The following is a 13,704-nucleotide window of genomic DNA, read 5'->3' on the forward strand; positions in this document are numbered from 1 at the left end:
GAAAAAGCCCAAATAAACAAGCTAACTTTACATCTAAAGCAGCTCAAGAGAGAAGAACAGACAAGACTTAAGTTAGTGGAAGGAAAGAAATCATAAAGATCAGAGCAGAAATCAATGAAATAGAAAAAAAGAAAACCATAGAAAAGATCAATGAAACGAAAAGCTGGTTCTTTGAAAAGATCAACAAAATTGATAAACCCCTAGCCAGACTTATCAAGCAAAAAAGAAAGAGTGCTCAAGTCAATAAAATTACAAATGAAAAGGGAGAAATAACAACAGACATCACAGAAATACAAAGGATCTTAGGAGACAAATTTTTGCAACTATATGCCAATAACACAGAAAACCTAGAAGAAATGGACAAATTCTTAGAAAAGTACTATCTTCTAAGCCTAAACCAAGATGATGGCCATCATTAATAAATCCACAAATAACAAGTGCTGGAGGGGCTGTGGAGAAAAGGGAACCCTCCTGCACTGCTGGTGGGAATGTAAACTGGTACAGCCACTATGGAGAACAGTTTGGAGATACCTTAGCAATCTATACATAGAACTTCCATATGACCCTGCAATCCCACTCTTGGGCATCTATCCGGACAAAGCTCTACTTAAAAGAGACACATGCACCCGCATGTTCATTGCAGCCCTATTCACAATAGCCAGGACATGGAAACAATCCAAATGTCCATCGACAGATGATGGGATTCGGAAGATGTGGTATATATACACAATGGAATACTACTCAGCCATAAAAAAGGATGACATCATGCCATTTGCAGCAACATGGATGGAACTAGAGAATCTCATACTGAGAGAAATGAGCCAGAAAGACAAAGACAGATACCATATGATATCACTTATAACTGGAATCTAATATCCAGCACAAATGAACATCTCCTCAGAAAAGAAAATCATGGACTTGGAGAAGAGACTTGTGGTTGCCTGATGGGAGGGGGAGGGAGTGGGAGGGATCGGGAGCTTGGGCTTATCAGACACAACCTAGAATAGATTTACAAGAAGATCCTGCTGAATAGCATTGAGAACTATGTCTAGATACTCATGTCGCAACAGAAGAAAGGGTGGGGGAAAAAACTGTAACTGCAATGTATACATCTAAGGATGACCTGACCCCCTTGCTGTACAGTGGGAAAATAATAAAAAATAAATAAATAAATAAATAAATAAAAAGATCAATGGACCAATCACAAGAACTGATATTGAATCTGTGATTAAAAACTTCCAAAAAACATAAGTCCAGGACCAGATGGCTTCACAGGTGAATTCTATCAAACATTTAGAGAACAGTTAACACCTCTCCTTCTGAAACTATTTCAAAAAATTGCAGAGGGTGGGATACTCCCAAACTCATTCTATGAGGCCACCATCACCCAGATACCAAAACCAGACAAAGATACTGCAAAAAAAGAAAACTACAGGCCAATTTCACTGATGAACATTGATGCAAATATCCTCCACAAAATACTAGCAAACTGCATCCAACAATACATTAAAAGGATTGTACAACATGATCAAGTGGGATTTATCCCAGGGATGCTAATGTTCTTCAGTATCCACAAATCCATCAGTGTGATACACCACATTAACAAACTGAAGAATTAAAAGCATATGATCCTCTCAATAGACACGGAAAAAGCCTTTGACAAAATCCAACACCCATTTCTCATAAAAACCATTCATATAGTGGGCATAGAATGAACCTACCTCAACATGATAAAGGCCATATATGACAATCCTACAGCGAACATCATTCTCAATGGTGAAAAATGAAAGAATTCCCACTGAGATCAGGAACAAGACAAGGATGTCCACTCTTGCCACTACTCTTAAACATAATTTTGGAAATCCTACCCATGGCAATCAGAGAAGTAAAAGAAATAAAAGGAATCCAAATTGGAAAGGAAGAACTAAAACTATCACTCTTTGCAGATGACATGGTACTATACCTAGAGAATCCTAAAGACTCTACTGGAAAAGTGTTACACCTCATCCATGAATTTGGCAAAGTCGCAGGATACAAATTAATATGCAGAAATTGATGGCATTTCTATACACTAACAATGAGGGATTAGACAGAGAAATTAGGGAAACAATCCTGTTTACCATCACATCCAAAAGAATAAAATACCCAAGAGTAAACCTACCTAAAGAGACAAAAGATCTGTACTCTGATAACTACAAGTCACTGATGAAAGAAATCAAAGATGATGCAAGTAGATTGAAAGATATACCATGTTCGTGGATTGGAAAAGTTAATATTATCAAAATGACTATACTACCTAAGGCAATCTACAGATTCAATGCAATCCCTATCAAATTGCCAAGGACATTTTTCACAGAACTCGAACAAAATATTTTAAAGTTTGTGTGGAAGCACAAAAGACCCAGACTAGCCAAAGACATCCTTAAAAAGAAAAATGGAGCTAGAGGAATCAAAACCACGATGAGATAACCATCTTCCACCAGCCAGAATGGCCTTCGTCCAAAAGTGCTGGAGAGCGTGTAGAGAAAAAGGAACCCTATTACACTGTTGGTGGGATTGTAAATTGGTGCAACCACTGCGGAAAATAGTATGGAAATTCCTCATAAAACTAAACATAGAACTACCATTTGATCCAGCAAATCCACTTCTGGACATCTATTCAAGGAAAACTATGACTCTCAAAACACATATACTCCAATGTTCATTGCAGCACTATTTTCAATAGCCAAGACATGGAAAAAAACTAAATATCCATCAATAGAGGAGGAGCTCAAGAAGATGTGGTACATATACATAATGGAATATTACTCAGCCATTAAAAAGAACAAAATACTAGCATTTTTAGCAACACAGATGAACCTAGAAAAAATCATGCTAAGTGAAGTCAGCCTTACAGTGAGACACCAACTTCAAATGCTTTCACTGACATGTGGGATCTTAAAAAAGGACAGACTTTTTTGAACTTCTTTCTTGAACTTCCTTGCAGAACAGATGCTGACTCACAGACACTGAACAACTTATGGTCTCCAGGAGGAGAGAGTTTGTCGGGGGTGGATGTGCTTGGTTTATGGGATGGAAATCCTGTGACTTTGGATTGCTATGATCATTATACAAGTACAGATGTTATAAATCATTTGAGTAATAAAAACAGACTATACCGCAATCCTGGTGAGATATTTCGTCCAGGATCAACACAGGTAGACTTGGGGCAGGAGGATTCAAAAGAGAAAGTGAAGGAGGGAAAATGGAGAGAGAGAGAGACATAAAGGAAATTTTGATTGAAGCAACAGTCCAGGGCACAATCTCAGCACCAAGCAGGTGTCTGCGTTTCAGGAGGATATGGGACACAAGGCAAAAACCAGCACGCTTGTACAAGATTTTCACTCCTTCTTGGCCTGACTCTAGAAATGTGTCCATTACAATCACATCTCCCCGCTGGAAAATAGGGGTTAATGCCCCTGTTTGGCACCAGAATCTTCAAAAATGGCATGATGTGGAGATCAGGTTAAAGGATGGTAGATATTTTCTCAGAGCAGAAAAGTCCCTTCCCTGGTAAATGCCTGCTCATGTGGTGTTCTTCCTCAATCTTTCCTTGTTTTCATTATCCAGACCACTTTGTGAGTGGGTCTTTTTAAATTACATATTTTCTTTCCAAACAAAATTTGATACTGAGTATTCATGGGATGCAGTGTTTGCAAAACCACATTGATCTTGAAGTTTGAGGAATGAGCCATCATTTTGTAGAGAGCAGGTGTGCCCTGACTGGGTGGAGTTGCCTTCCCTCTTAAAGGTCCATGTCAACTGTTTGCCAGGGCAATGACATGATGCCTATCGAGCCTTGTGACACCACAGCCTCTCTGTGAGATGAGAGGGGTATGATGAGCCCCATGTGGGAAGCTCTCAACCTCACACCTTGAGGGTTCTGTGATGGGCACCTTAAGCTATTATTCTAGAGGTTTATTGATACTGATGTAATGGATGATCAATCAGATGGGTGGTAAATTTGACCAACAGTATTAACTACATCTTTTGCCTCATGGCCACCACTCTCATCAGGCTCCCAAGCTAAACATCAATTATAGAGTCTTGCTGTTTGATCATGGTATATCTTAAGGGGACCAGTGCGCTGACCACCTCAAGTCTTTTCCTACATGTGAAAAAAGACTCGTGCTTAATGCCCATTTGACACACCTCACAATGATGAAACCAGGCCCTGCTGCCTTTAAACAAGTGCAGGCCCCTCGATATCATGCCTGAAGAAGACATTCAAAAGGGGGAAATTAAAACTCAACGCTTCTGAATATACATATGAGGAGCTTAAATCACATGCTAGCCGTCCAAAGCAAAGGAATTTTATCAAGAATGAAGCCAGGATATTTCTGTTGTTTTTTTTTTTCAGGTTGATTAGCATGAGCACGTTGTCTTTGGGTGCTGGCTCTTAGGGTGGTGACTAGGACCACTGCAAGCTTGTTTGTGGTGTCCACAATTGTAAGGAAGGGAAGGAGGGTCTCTCTTCTGATCCTCCATGAGCCCTGTGGTGAGGGCTTCAAATGGAGTGTCTTGAGGTTTCCCTCTTGCAGGAGAGGGGACTCTGGCTCTGTCAATCGAGGGTGTAGAGAAGGATGAGGATTGACCCAAACAGAGACTGGTTTTGTGTGACAGAACTCTTGGTCTCTGGCCAGTTGTCAACCAGGTCCTGCTCAGGGTGCTCAGATAGTTGTTCAGATGCCAATTCACTGAGACATGGAGAGAAACAGACTTATTTCCTAAATAACCCAAGCACGACTCCAATTATCCGCCTCCCCAGAAAATCCACAAGACCTGATTATCCAGGTGGGGTCAGCTGCAAGTAAGGTAATACTTGCTATAGCCCTGATGTGAACGTGGTTGATAATGTGTTGATCTCTGTGTTAAACATGGGACCACGTAAACCACAGTACATATGAGGTGGTCAGTGGGTCACTGTGTAGGTCTGACAATCACAAGAGTTGGATTTGCCAAGGCAATGGCATGATGACCATTGAGCCTTGTGACACCACAGCCTCTCTATGAGATGAGACGGGCATGATGGACCCCATGTGGGAAACTCTCAACCTCACACCTTGAGGGTTCTGTGATGGGCACCCTGAGCTCTTATTCTGGAGGTTTATTGATACTGATGTAATGGATGATCCATCAGAAAAGCCCTTCACCTGTAAAGGGCTGGTCATGTGGTGTTCTTCCTCACTCTTTCCTTGTTTACATTTTCCAGGCCACTTAGGGAGTGGATCTTCTTCAAACACATGTTTTATTTCCAAATTAGATTTTGTAATGTGTATTTGTGGGTTGTAGCGTTTGAAAAACCACGTTGACTCTGAATTGCCACACATATTTGGTGAAAGAGTCATCATTATATAGAGAGCAGTTGGGCCCAGAGCGGGCAGAGTTGCCTTCCCTCTCAAAGGTCCAGGCAAACTACTTGCCACCGCAATGCCATGATGCCCATCGAGTCTTGTGACACAACAGACTCTCTGTGAGAGGAGAGTGGTGTGAAAGGCCCCATGTGGGAAGCTCTGAGACTCACATCTTGAGGGTTGGACGATGGACACCCTGAGCTGTTTTTCTGGAGGTATGTTGATACTGATACAAAGGATGATCCATCAGATGGGTGGTACAATTTGACCAACAGTATTATCTCCATATGAAACCTCATGGAGACAACTTGCCTCAGTCCCCTGAGCTAAACATCAATTATACAGGCATGATGTTTGATCATGTTATATCATAAAGGGACCAGTGAGCTGACCACCTCAAGTCTTTTCCTACATGTGAAAAAAGACTCATGCCTAATGTCCATATGAAACAACTCATTCCAGAGCCCAAACCATGAAACCAGACCCTTCTGCCTTCAAGTAAGTGTGAGGCCCTCTATATAACCCCTGAGGAAGATATTAAAAGGGGGGAAATTAAAACTTCATGCTTCTGAATATACGTGTCAATACCTGAAATCACAGGCTAGCCATCCAAAGCAAAGGAATTTTCAAGAGAATGACCCTGGTATATTTCTGGTGGATATTTCACAGCTCGATAAGCACAAGAACTGTCTTTTTGGGTGCTGGCTGTTAGTGTGGTAACTAGGGACACTACCAGCTTGTTTGTGGTTGTCCACATTGGTCAGGAAAGGAAGGAGTGTCTCTCTTCTGAATCTCCATGAGTCCTGTGGTTATGGCTTCAATTGGAGTATCTTGAGGTTTCCCTCTTTGAGGAGAGGGGATTCTGGCCCTTCCAATCATGGGACTAGAGAAAGATGAGGAGTGTCCCTAAGAGAGACTGGTTTTGGGTTACATAAAATGGGTGCTCTGGCCTATTGTCAGGCAGACCCTTCTCAAGGGTGCTCAGCACAGAGTTTGGATACCAATTCACTGAAGCATGGAGGGTAACAGACCTAATTTCCTATATTCCCCAAGCACAAGTCCAGAGATCACCTCTGCAGCAAATCCACAAAACCTCATCATCCAGGTGGAGTCTGCTTCAGGTAATCTAAATCTTTCAGGAGTCTTCATGTGAATGTGTATGAAAATGTGTTTATCTCTGAGTGAAATATGGGACCACATAGACCACAGTACATATGAGGTGGTCAGAGGGTCACAGTGAAAGGCTGAAAATGGGAAGAGTGGGGGTAGTCTGGATGAGTTGGAATGTCTGTATAACAACAGAGGAGTGCTTTCTGGACCACCACTTGATTATTTGATAAGGGATCAGAAGATGGAGGGAAAATGTGTAAAGACTTGGACTGCTATCCTGTCTGAGATAGGTCATCCAGGTTCACCACATGTAAACTTGGAGCAGGAAGATTCGGGGAAAGTGAAGGAGGGAGAATTTGAGAGAGAGCAAGAGAGAGAGAGAAAGAGATTTTGATTCAGGCAACAGTCCAGTGCACAATCTCATTGCTAAGCCGGTGTCTGTGTTTCAGGAGGATATCCACCACAAGGGAAAAACCAGCACTCTTGTACAAGATTTTCACTCCTTCTTACCCTGACTCTAAAAATGTGTCCATTACTATCACTGCTCCCTGCCGGAAAATAGGGGTTAAAGCCCCTCTTTGGCATCCTTATCTTCTCAAATGGCATGATTTGTAAATCAGGTTGAAGGACAGTAAATACTTTCCCTAAGGATAAAAGCCCCTTCCCATGTAAAGGGGTGCCCATGTGGTGTTCTTCCTCACTGATCTTTCATTTCATTATCCAGGCTCCTTGATTAGTGGGACTTTTTAAATCACGTATTTTCATTACAAATGAAATTATGTAACATGTATTCCTGGGATGCAGTGAAAAATCACATTGACCCTGAATTGCCACACATGTTCAGGTAAAGAACCATCATTATGTATAGTGAAGGTGGGCCCAGAGTGGGCAGAGTTGGCTTCCCTATGAAAGGTCCAGGCAAACTGGTTGCAATGGCAATGGCAGGATGCCCATTGAGCCTTGTGACACAATAGCCTCTCTTTGAGAGGAGAGGGGCATGATGGGCCACAAGTGGGAAATTCTCACCATCACACTTCGAGGAATGGTTGATGGGCACCCTGAGATTTTTTCTGGAGTTATGTTGATACTGAAGTGAAGGATGATCCATCAGATGGTTGGTACAATTTGAGGAACTGTATTATCTCCATCTTTTGCCTCATGGCCACTACTCTCATCAGGCTCCTGGGCTAAAAATCAATTGTACAGTCTTGCTGTTTGACCATGGTGTATATTTAGGGACCATTGAGCTGACAACCTCAATCTTTTCCTAGACATGAAACAAGACTTGTGCTTGATCCTCATATGAAACACCTCATTCCAGAGCTCAAAAAATGAAACCAAGCCCCTCAACCTTCAACCAAGTGTGAGGTCCTAGATATCACTCCTGAAGAAAATATTCCAATGGGTGAAATTACAACTCCACACTACAGAATATACATGTCAATAGCTGAAATCACATGCTAGCCATCAAAAGGAAAGGAATTTTATGAGCATGAAGCTGAGATATTTCTGGTGGATGTTTCACATGTTGATAAGCTGAAGGCCTATCTCTCTGGGTGGGCAAGCTAAGTGTGGTGACTAGGGCCACTGCCAGCTTGTGTGTGGTGTCCACAATGGTTAGGAAGGGAAGAAGGGTCTCTCTTCTGATCCTCCATGTGTCCTGTGGTGACGGATTCAATCGGAGGGTCTTGAGGTTTCCCTGTTGGTGAAGAGGAAAACCTGGACCTGCCAATATATTGTGTAGAGCAGGATTAGTAGTGTCCCAAATAGATACTGGTTTTGGATGACAGAAAACACGTGCTCTGGCCCATTAGCAGGCAGGCCATGCTTAAGGGAGCTCAGACTAGTGTTCAGATGCCAATTCACTGAGACATGGAGAGTCACAGACTTCATTTCCTAAATCTCTGAAGCACAAGTCCAGAGATCCACCTCCCCAACAAATCCAAAAGACCTGATCATTCATGTGGGGTCTTCTGTAGGTAAGCTAATTCTTGGTAGGGCTCTCATGTGAACGTGGTTGAAAATGTGTTGATCTCTGAGTCAAATATGGGACAACATATACAGCAGTACATATGAGGTGGTCAGCGGGTCACCATGCTGGGCTGACAATGTGAAGAGTGGGGGTAGGATATCCAAGTTGGTATGTCTCTATACGAAGAGAGGAGTTCTTTCTGGACCACTGCTTGTATATTTGATAGGGGATTGGAAGATGGAGGGAACATGTTTTATAAACAATTCGACTGATATCCTGGCTGAGATATGTCATCCAGGCTTACCAAAGATAACCTTGGGGCAGGAGGATTCAAGAGAAACTGAAGGAGAGAGAAGTGAAGTGAGAGAGAGTCAGAGTGAGAGAGAGAAAAAGAGATTTTGGTTCAAGCAACAGTCCTGGGCATGAACTCAGCACCAAGCAGGTGTCTGTGTTTCAGGAGGATATACAACACAAGGGAAAAAGCAGCACACTTGTACCAGATTCTTCACTCCTTCCTGCCCTGACCCTAGAAATCTGTCCATTACAATAATTGCTCCCCACTGAAAGATAGGGATTAAAGCACCTGTATGACACCTTGTCTTCTCAAATGGTATGATGCGGAGATCAGGTTAAAGGATGGTAGATATTTTCCCCTAGGGGAAAAGCCCCCTCCCATGTAAAGGGCTGCTCTTCTGGTGTTCTTCCTCAATCTTTCCTTATTTTCATTATCCAGGCTACTTGGGGAGTGGGTCTTTTTCAATCACATATGTTCTCTCCAAAGATATTTTATACTGTGTATTCCTGGTATGCAGTGTTTGCAAAGCCACGCTGAACCAGAAGTGCCACACATGTTTGGAGAAAGAGCCATCATTATGTAGAGAGCAGGTGGTCCCCAACTGGGCAGAGTTGCCTTCCCTCTGAAAAGTGTTGCTGTTAGGTCATGGTATGTCTTGAAGGCACCAGTGAGTTGACCACCTCAAGTCTTTTCCTACATGTGAAAAAAATACTCGTGCCTAATGCCCATTTGAAACACCTCATTCCAGAGACCAAACCATGAAACCAGGTCTCTCAGCCTTCAAACAAGTGTGAGACCCTTGATATATCCACTGAAGTAGTCATAAAAAAGGGGGAAATTACAACTCCACGCTTTGGAATATATATGTCAATAGCTGGACTTCCAAAGAAAAGGAATTTTACTGACAATGAAGCTGGGGTATTTCTGGTAGATGTTTCACAGGTTGATAAGTTCAAGCCCTGTCTCTTTGGGTGCTGGCTGTTAGTGTTGTAACAAGGGACACTGTCAGCTAGTTTGTGGTGCGCACAATAGTCAGGAAGGGAAAGAGGGTCTCTCTTCTGATCTTCCATGAGCCCTATGGTGAGGGTTTCAAGTGGAGGTTTTGAGGTTTTGCTCTTTGTGAAGAGGGGACTCTGGCACTGCCAATCAAGGGTTTAGAGAAGGATGAGCTGTGTCCCAAATAGAGACTGATTATGGGTGACAGAAAATTTGTGGTCTGGCAAATTGTCAGGCAGGCCCTGCTCAAGGGAGATCAGACTGGTGTTTGGATGCCAATTCACTGAGACAAGGAGAGTCACAGACTTCATTTCCTAAATCCCCAAAGCACAACTTCAGAGATCGACCTCTTCAGCAAATCCACAAAATGGAATCATCCAGGTGGTGTCTGCTGAACGTAAACTAATTCTTGCTAGAGCCCTCATGTGAATGTGGTTGAAAATGTGTTGATCTCTGAGTTAAATATGGGACCACATAGACTGAAGTACATATGAGGTCATCAGCAGTTCACCATGCATGGCTGACAATGGGAAGTATGTGGGTAGGTAGGCCAAGTTGGTATTTCTCTATACCAGGAGAGGAGTTCTTTCAGGAACACCACTTGCATATTTGATAGGGGATCAGTTGATGGAGGGAAAATATTGGACAATGTGTTGGACTGCTTTCCTGGCTGATATATGCCATCCAGTATTATCACAGTTAAACTTTGGGCAGGAGGATTCTACAGAAAGTGAAGGAGGGAGAATTGGAGAGAGAGAAAGAGAATATGGAGATTTTAATTCAAGCAACAGTCCAAGGAATGATCTCAGCATCAAGCAGTTGTCTGTTTCAGGAGGATAACTGACACAAGGGAAAAACCAGAACTCTTTTACAAGATTCTTCACTCCTTCTTGCCCTGACTCTAGAAATATATCCATTATTATCACTGCTCCCCACTGGAAGATAGGGATTAAAGCCCCTCTTTGGCACCCTTATCTTCTCAAATGACATGATGTGGAGATCAGCTTAAGGGACAGAGGATATTTTCCCTGAGCAGAAAAGATCCTTCCCATGTAAAGGGCTGCTCTTGTGGTGTTCTTCTTCACTCTTTCCTCATTTTCATTGCCCAGGCTACTTGAGGAGTGGGTCTTTTTCTTTTTTTTTATTTTCCCACTGTAGAGCAAGGGGATCAAGTTATCCTTACATGTATATATTACAATTACATATTGCCCCCACCCTTTGTTCTGTTGAAACATGAGTATCTAGACAAAGTTCTCAATGCTACTCAGCAGGATCTCCTTGTAAATCTATTCTAAGTTGTGTCTGATAAGCCCAAGCTCCCGATCCCTCCCACTCCCTCCCCCTCCCATCAGGCAGCCGTCTTTTCTCCAAGTCCATGATTTTCTTTTCTGTGGAGATGTTCATTTGTGCTGGATATTAGATTCCAGTTATAAGTGATATCATATGGTATTTGTCTTTGTCTTTCTGGCTCACTTCACTCAGTATGAGATCCTCTAGTTCCATCCACGTTGCTGCAAATGGCATTATGTCATTCTTTTTTATGTCTGAGTAGTATTCCATTGTTTATATATACCACATCTTCCGATTCCTATCATCTGTCAATGGACATTTGGGTTGTTTCCTTGTCCTGGCTATTGTAAATAGTGCTGCAATGAACATGCGGGTGCATGTGTCTCTTTTAAGTAGAGTTTTGTCCGGATAGATACCCAAGAGTGGGATTGCGGGGTCAAAAAAAAATCCCACTCTTTTTCAATCACATATTTTCTTTCCAAATGAGATTTTATACTGTGCATTCTTGGTATGCAGTGTTTGAAAAACCACATTGACCCTGAAGTGCCACACATGTTTGGGGAAAGAACCATTATGTAGGGAGCAAGTGAGCCCAGAGTGGGTGGAGTTGCTTTCCCTCAGATAGGTCCTGGCAAACCTGGCATGATGCCCATCGAGCCTTGTGACACAAAATCCTCTCTGTGACAGTAGAGAGGTGTGATGGGCCCCATGTGGGAAGTTCTCACCCTCACATATCGAGAATTGATTGATTGGCACACTTAGCTGTTGTTCTGGAGGTATGTTGATACTGATGTAGAGGATGAACCATCAGATGGCTGATAAAATTTGACAAACTGTATTATCTCCATCTTTAGCCTCATGACCAATGCTCTCATCAGTCTCCCAAGCTAAACATCGAATATACAGTCTTGCTGTTTGATCATGGTATATCTTAAAGGGACCAGTAAGCCGAACACCTCAATCCTTTCCTACATGTGGAAAAAGACTCATGCCTAATGCTCATTTGAAACACCTCATTCCAGAGGCCAAACCCTACAACCAGACCCCTAAGCCTCAAGTGCGAGGCCCTTGATATCACCCCTGAAGAAGACATTGCATAGGTGGAAATTACAAGTCCATGTTTCAGAATATACATGTCAATAGCTGAAAGCACAGGCTAGCCTTCCAAAAAAAGGAATTTTACAAAGAATGAACCTGGCATATTTCTGGTGGATTTTTCACAGTTTAATAAACACAAACACTCTGTATTTCACAGGATGACAAGCACAAGTCATTGCCAGCTATTTTGCCATGTCCACTATTGTCAGAATTGGAAGGAAGGTCTCTCTTCTGATCCTCCATGAGCATTGTGGTGAGGGCTTCATGTGGAGGGTCATGAGTTTGCCTCTTGGAGCCACGTTGAAACTGGCCCTGCCAATCAAGGATCTAGAGAAGGATGAGGAGTGCCCCAAATAGAGACTAGTTTGGGGTGACAGAAAACTTGTGCTCTGGCCCATTGTCTGCCAGGCCCTGCTCAAGGGAGCTCAGACAGGTGTTCAACACCAATTCACTGACACATGGAGAGTCACAGATTTCATTACCTAAATCCTACAGATGAGTCCAGAGATCCACCTCCCCAGCAAATCCTCAAACCTGATCATGCAGGTGGGGTCTGCTTCAGAGAAGTTAATTCTTGCATAAGCCCTCATGTGAACGTGGTTGAAAATGTGTTGATCTCTGTGTCAAATAGGGAACCACGTATAACACAGTATATATGAGGTGGTCAGGGGGTTACCATGCAGGGCTGACCATGGGAAAAGTGGGGGTAGGATGGCCAAATTGGAATCTCTCTATACAAACAGAGGGGTTCTTTCTTGACCACCATTTGTATATTTGAGAGGGGATCAGAATATGGAGGGAAAATATTGGGAATATATTGGACTGCTCTCCTGGCAGAGATATGACATCCACAATCACCAGAGGTAAAGTTGGGGCATTAGGGATTGAGAGAAAGTTAAGGAGGGAGAAGTGGAGAGATACAGGGAGAGAGAGACAGAAAGAGACAGACAGAGAGAGACAGAGAGAGAGAGACATAAAGGAGATTTTGATTCAAGCAACAGTCCTGGGCAGGATCTTAGCACCAAGCAAGTGCCTGTGTTTCAGGAGGATATCCAACATATGGGGAAAAAAAAACAGCACTCTTGTAGCAGGTTCTTCACTCCTTCTTGGCCTGACTCTAGAAATGTGTCCATTACAATCACATCTCCCTGCTGGAAAATAGGTATTAAAGCCCCTGTTTGGCCTCCTTACCTTCTCAAATGGCATGATGTGTAGATCAGGTTAAAGGACAGTAGATATTTTCCCTGAGCAGGAATGCACCCTCCCCTGTAAAGGGATGCTCTTCTGGTGTTTTTCCTCAATCTTTCCTTGTTTTCATTATCCAGGCTACTTGGGGAGTGGATCTTTTTCAAACACACATTGATTTTCCAAATGAGATTTTATACTGTGTACTCATGGGATGCGGTGTTTGAAAAACCACATTGACCCTGAAGTGCCACACATGTTTGGGGAAAGAGCCATCATTATGTAGAGAGCAGGTGGACCCAGAGAGGGTGGAGTTGCCTTCCCTTTAAAGGTCCAAGCCAAATGGTTGCCATGGCAATGGGAAG

Source organism: Sus scrofa, chromosome 1 (genome assembly GCF_000003025.6).
Source record: "Sus scrofa isolate TJ Tabasco breed Duroc chromosome 1, Sscrofa11.1, whole genome shotgun sequence".
NCBI lineage: Eukaryota > Metazoa > Chordata > Mammalia > Artiodactyla > Suidae > Sus > Sus scrofa.